This window comes from Arachis hypogaea, chromosome 14 (assembly GCF_003086295.3).
Source record: "Arachis hypogaea cultivar Tifrunner chromosome 14, arahy.Tifrunner.gnm2.J5K5, whole genome shotgun sequence".
In the NCBI taxonomy this organism is placed as follows: domain Eukaryota; kingdom Viridiplantae; phylum Streptophyta; class Magnoliopsida; order Fabales; family Fabaceae; genus Arachis; species Arachis hypogaea.
The window spans coordinates 87,926,432-87,933,569 of NC_092049.1; the positions used below are offsets into that span (position 1 = coordinate 87,926,432).

The 7,138-nt window shown below is 33.6% G+C and overlaps 1 non-coding gene across 1 annotated transcript; it reads right to left on the reverse strand.

The window, feature by feature from the left end:
• Positions 1-6,781: 6,781 nt before the first annotated feature.
• LOC112746602 (small nucleolar RNA R71) lies at positions 6,782-6,889 on the reverse strand. Its single transcript, XR_003174478.1, has one exon. It is a non-coding gene; the product is annotated as a small nucleolar RNA R71 (small nucleolar RNA).
• Between the last annotated feature and the right edge of the window lie 249 nt (positions 6,890-7,138).

Sequence of the window (7,138 nt, forward strand, 5' to 3'; positions counted from 1 at the left end):
GTGATGAGTGGATAATTTATACGCTTTTTGGCATTGTTTTTACACAGTTTTCAGTATAATTTAATTAGTTTTTGGTATATTTTTATTAGTTTTTAATTAAAATTAATATTTCTAGACTTTACTATGAGTTTGTGTGTTTTTCTTTGATTTCAGGTATTTTCTGGCTGAAATTGAGGGACTTGAGCAAAAATCAGATTCAGAGGTTGAAGAAGGACTGCAGATGCTGTTGGATTCTGACCTCCCTGCACTCAAAGTGGATTTTCTGGAGCTACAGAACTCCAAATGGCACGCTCTCAATTGCGTTGGAAAGTAGAGCAAGTAATAAAGAGAGACATTCAAGGCAAGGAATGAGAATATAGGCTTTCTATCCTAGTCATTAATCATAATATAATAATGGACAAGAGCTAATCCTATTTAGTCATCTCCAACAATGGAAGAAGGTATAATGTTATCTTCACATGAGAGGAAGTCAAATAAGACTAGTTAATCTCAATCCAAAAGTCCTAATCAACTTACTAATTGAATTAGCAAGAGATTAGAGTCAATGGAAACAATATTAACTAACAACTCTAGATCACCAATCTAAATTGGGTATTAAATAACCCAAGATTGTCCAATTTCTCTTTTCAAGCCAAGAATGCTAAAAAACTACTCTAAAACACTTGGAAGGCATAAAAGGAAAGCATGGTAAAATTGCAAGAAATATAAATTCTACAACTACCCAGTGCAAGAAATTAACAATAGCAACTCAAATAAGTAAGAAAGGAACATAAAACATAAATTGCATTAAATGAAAAGGAAAATTAACAAGAGTGTTCATAAATATAAAAGAGGCTCAAAGGGGAAATTAACAAGAAAACTAAGAAGAATAAAGATATAAGAACAAGAATTTGTAAAGAAAACAAGATGAAAACAAGAATTAAAACCTAAATATAAGATGAAAATAAGCTAAAAACCCTAATTTCTAGAGAGAAGACGGAGCTTCTCTCTCTAGAACTAACTTATGGCATGCTTCCAAACCTAGCTAATTGCTCCCCTTTAATGAGCTCACGTGCTGATTGTGATGCGTACGCATGGGTCACGCGTACGCATTGTCTGGCTTTTTCTTATCACGCGTACGCGTCATGTCAAGCGTACGCGTCGCCTGGACGACCTCCTCCTCATGCATGCGCATCTGTCACATGTGTGCGTCGCTCTTAGCACTCCAAATCCTTGTTTTTTCACGAATTCTCCATCTTGCATGCTTTTCTGTTCACCTCTTTGATCCATTCCTTGCCCTTTCAATCCTGAATTCACTAACAAACATATCAAGGCATCGAGTGGAATCAAAGGTGAATTAAAATTGACTAATTAACGGCCTAAAAAGCATGTTTTGAATCTTAAGCAAAAATTAGGAGAGATTTAGAAAACCATGCTATTTCATTGTAAAAATGTGAGAAATGTTGAAAAAATCCCTTAAATTAAGCACAAGATAAACCACAAAATTGGGGTTTATCAAACCTTCCCACATTTAAACTAAGCATGTCCTCATGCTAAACTCAAGAAAGAAGCAAAGGGTATTAACATTTATTGAATCAAACTATCTAAATGCAATCTATCTAAATGAATCTATCTAAATGAATCTATTACTTGGTCAAAATAAATCAATTTCCAAGAAAGCATGTATGAACATGAGAGCTAAGGGAGTACTAACCAAGTCAAATCCACAATTGAATTGAGTTATGAAAAAGATTTTACAAGCTTGCAAGAAAAGAGATGATCATGGGTGACATGTAATTGAGCAATCAAACCCTCACCGGATGTATATCCTCTCTAGTCGCTCAAGTGTATACGGTTGATTTACTCAATTCTCCCCTAATCATGCTTTCTAACATTTGTTTTTCATCTAACAATCAACAATTATTTCATGCATGCATACATATTTCATGAGGACTTATCCAAAGGTTGTAATGGGGCTAGGGTCAAGGTGAGATTGTATTTGGTCAAGTGGACTAGAAATTTGAATCTTTGATTAACTTAAACTTCCCACCTAACCTATATAACAACCTATACAATTCTAAACAAACCTAACTACCCATAATTCTCATTTTTTCACACATTCATGCATTCTCTTTTTTACCACAATCCATATGCATTGATTATTATTGAACTTCACTTTGGGGCATTTTGTCCCTTTTTTATCGCTTTTCTTTTTCTTTTTCTATATATATATATATTTTTTTTTTCTTTTTCTTTATCATTTTTTTCAAACTAAAATATATACAAGAGCATCAATGCATATGGTTTAACATTCAATGCATGAGTATGTACCCAATTCCCAATATTTTCAATAAAAATACAAAAATACTCTTTTATCCCAACCAATGTTCCCAAATTTCTCACACTTAAATGATAAACACTCTCACTAGCCTACGCTAATCAAAGATCCAAATTAAGAATATTTATTGTTTTTCGCTTTAAGGCTTGTAATGTGCTAAAATTAAGAACAAATAGGTTTAGCATAGGCTCAAAGTTGGCTAACAATGGAAGATAAAAGGTAAGGATATTTGTGTAAGTGAGCTAATTGAAACAATGGCCTCAATCATATAAGTGCATTCATACACAAAATAATAGACATAAAGAATCAAACAAATCAAAGATTACAATCATAGAAAGAGAATAATACACACAAGATTGAAAATAAGTGGTTATATGATGTAACCACACAATTAGGCTCAAAACTCACATGCTTATGTGTTCTTAGCTCAAAAATATGATCCACAATATATAGTTCAAGCAAGTTATAAAAAAATTTTTTACTCAAATCAATTGGGGTGTCCTATAGATAAATTTCTTGAAAATTTCATTATTTTGACTAAGCTTATTATATATACCCTAAATGAAATGTTGTGATTGAGAAAGTGATGAGCGGATAATTTATACGCTTTTTGGCATTGTTTTTACACAGTTTTCAGTATAATTTAATTAGTTTTTAGTATATTTTTATTAGTTTTTAATTAAAATTCACATTTCTGGACTTTACTATGAGTTTGTGTGTTTTTCTGTGATTTCAGGTATTTTCTGGCTGAAATTGAGGGACTTGAGCAAAAATTAGATTCAGAGGTTGAAGAAGGACTGCAGATGCTGTTGGATTCTGACCTCCCTGCACTCAAAGTGGATTTTTTGGCGCTACAAAACTCCAAATGGCGCGCTCTCAATTGCGTTGGAAAGTAGACATCAGGACTTTCCAGCATTATATAATAGTCCATACTTTGCCCGAGTTTAGATTACGCAAACTGGCGTTCAACGCCAGTTCCATGCTGCATTTTGGAGTTAAACGCCAGAAACAGGTTGCAAAGTAGAGTTAAACGCCAGAAACAGGTTACAAACTGGCGTTCAACTCCAAGAGAAGCCTCTACACGTGTAAAGCTCAATGCTCAGCCCAAGCACACACCAAGTGAGCCCGAGAAGTGGATTTCTGCATCATTTACTCATTTCTATAAACCCTTGTAACTAGTTTAGTATAAATAGGACTTTTTACTATTGTATTTACATCTTCGGATCAGATCTTTGGATTATCTTTTGATCCTTTGATCACGTTTTGGGGGCTGTCCATTCGGCCATGCCTGGACCTTATCACTTATGTATTTTCAACGGTAGAGTTTCTACACTCCATAGATTAAGGTGTGGAGCTCTGCTGTTCCTCATGAATTAATACAAAGTACTACTGTTTTTCTATTCAATTCAAGCTTATTCCTTCTCTAAGATATCATTTCGCACCCAAGAACATGATGAATGTGATGATTATGTGACGCTCATCATCATTCTCACCTATGAATGCGTGCCTAACAAACACTTCCGTTCTACATGCAAACAAGCTAGGATGAGTATCTCTTAGATATCTAATACAGAGGACCGAGTCCGAGATATTAGAATCTTCGTGGTATAAGTTAGAACCCATGAACGGCCATTCTTGAGATTCGGAAAGTCTAAACCTTGTCTGTGGTATTCCGAGTAGGATCTGGGAAGGGATGGCTGTGACGAGCTTCAAACTCGCGAGTGCTGGGCGTAGTGACAGACGGAAAAGGATAGTAAATCCTATTCCAGTATGATCGAGAACCGACAGATGATTAGCCATGCAGTGACAGCGCATTGGACCATTTTCACAGAGAGGATGGGATGTAGCCAATGACAACGGTGATGCCCTACATAAAGATTGCCATGGAAAGGAGTAGGAATGATTGGATGAAGACAGCAGGAAAGCAGAGGTTCAGGAGGAACGAAAGCATCTCTATACGCTTATCTAAAATTCTCACCAATAAATTACATAAGTATCTCTATCCCAGTTTATATTTTATTTATGTTTTTATTATCAATTCACCATACCCATTTGAGTCCGCCTGACTGAGATTTACAAGGTGACTATAGCTTGCTTCAGGCCGACAATCTCCGTGGGATCGACCCTTACTCACGTAAGGTTTATTACTTGGACGACCCAGTGCACTTGCTGGTTAGTTGTGCGAAGTTGTGATAAAGAGTTGAGATTACAATTGTGCATACCAAGTTGTTGGCGCCATTGATGATCACAATTTCGTGCACCAAGTTTTTGGCCAGTTGCCGGGGATTGTTCGAGTTTGGACAACTGACGGTTCATCTTGTTGCTCAGATTAGGTAATTTTATTTTAATTTTAAGCTTTTATTTCTTATTTTCGAAAATACAAAAAAAAAATATTTCTTCTTTTTCGTTTTTCCCAAAATAATTTTCGAAAAAACCAAAAAATCTAACAAAATCATAAAATCAAAAATATTTTTGTGTTTCTTGTTTGAGTCTAGAGTCAAGTTTTAAGTTTGGCGTCAATTGCATCTTTTTGATTTTCTAAAAAAAAATTTATTTTCGAAAATTTCATGCATTGAATTCTTCATGATCTTCAAGTTGTTCTTGGCCAATCTTCTTGGGGGTCTTCATATTTTCTTGTTTTGTGTCTTTCCTTATTTTTCATATGCATTCTTGAATTATTAATGTCTAAAGAATAAAAACTTTTAAGTTTGGTGTCTTGCATGTTTTCTTTTCTTGAAAATTTTTCAAAAATAAGTTCTTGGTGTTCATCTTGACATTCAAAGTGTTCTTGGTGTTCATCTTGACATTCATAGTGTTTTTGCATGCCTTTTTGGTTTTGATCTTAATTCTTCATGTTTTGTTTCATTCTTGCTGTTTAATGGAAAAAAATAGAGAAAAACATCAAAAATATATCTTTTCCTTTTTTCTCTTTCCTTGCTAAAATTCAAAAAATCAAAAAACTATCTTTCCCTTTTTCACTCATAAATTTTTGAAAATTTGAGTTGACTTTTTGAAAAAAATTTTCAACATTAGTTGTTTCTTATGAGTCAAATCAAATTTTCAATTTAAAATTTCTATCTTTTTCAAATCTTTTTCAAAAATCAAATCCTTTTCATTTTTCTTTTATGATTTTCCAAAATTTCAAATTGATTTTCAAAAATCTTTTTCTTATTTCTATTTCATATTTTCGAAATTAATACTAACAATTAATATGATTGATTCAAAAATGTTAAGTTTGTTACTTGCCTAGTAAGAAAAGTTCAATCTTTAAATTTTAAAATCATATCTTTTTAGTTTCTTGTTAGTCAAGTAATCAACTTTAGTTTTCAAAATTAAATCTTTTTAATTTCCTTTTCAAATCCTTTTCAATGATTTCTAATCATACCTCTCAATCATATCTTTTTCAAAATCAATTTCAAAATCTTTTCTAACTTCTTATCTTTTTCAAAAACGATTCTCAAATCTTTTTCAATTAACTACTTGACTTTTTGTTTGATTTTAAAAGTTGACTATTTCAATCATATCTTTTTCAAAACTACCTAACTAACTCTCTCTTTCTAATTTTCGAAAATCTCTTCCCTCTTTTTCAAAATTCCTTTTTAATTAACTATTTGGTTTAAATTTTAATTTGATTGAATTTTATTTTTCTTTTTTATTTTCGAATTTCAATTTTAATTTTAAATTAAAACCAAAACTATTTTTCTTTTCTTTTCAATTATTTTCGAACTCTCATCCCTCATCTCCTTCTAATTATTTATTTATTCATCTACTAACACTTCTCTTCCACCCAAAATTCGAACCCCATCTTCTTCTCTGTGTTCGAGTTTTTCTCTTCTCATTCTTGTATTCTTCTCTTCTTATACTTGCATAAGGAATCCCTATACAGTGACATAGAGGATTCCATATTTTCTTTGTTATTTTCTTCTTTTTCATATGAGTAGGAACAAGGATAAGAACATTCTTGTTGAAGTTGATCCTGAACCTGAAAGGACTCTGAAGAGGAAGCTAAGGGAAGCTAAAGCCCAACTCTCTGAAAAAAAGCTGACAGAAATTTTCAAAAAAGAAGAAAACATGGCCAAAAATAATAACAATGCAAGGAAGATGCTTAGTGACTTTACTGCACCAAATTCCAATTTACATGGAAGAAGCATCTCAATTCCTGGCATTGGAGCAAACAACTTTGAGCTTAAACCTCAATTAGTTTCTCTGATGCAACAGAACTGTAAGTTTCATGGACTTCCATCTAAAGATCCTTTTCAGTTCTTAACTGAATTCTTGCAGATCTGTGATACTGTTAAGACCAATGGGGTTGATCCCGAGGTCTACAGGCTTATGCTTTTCCCATTTGCTGTAAGAGACAGAGCTAGAATATGGTTGGACTCTCAACCTAAGGATAGCCTGAACTCTTGGGATAAGCTGGTCACGGCTTTCTTAGCCAAGTTCTTTCCTCCTCAAAAGCTTAGTAAGCCTAGAGTGGATGTTCAAACCTTCAAACAGAAAGAAGGTGAATCCCTCTATGAAGCTTGGGAGAGATACAAGGAACTGACCAAAAAGTGTCCTTCTGACATGCTTTCAGAATGGACCATCCTGGATATATTCTATGATGGTCTGTCTGAGCTATCAAAGATGTCACTGGACCATTCTGCAGGTGGATCCATTCACCTAAAGAAAACGCCTGCAGAAGCTCAAGAACTCATTAACATGGTTGCAAATAACCAGTTCATGTACACTTCTGAAAGGAATCCTGTGAGTAATGGGACGTCTATAAGGAAGGAGTTCTTGAAATTGATACTCTGAATGCCATATTGGCTCAGAACAAAA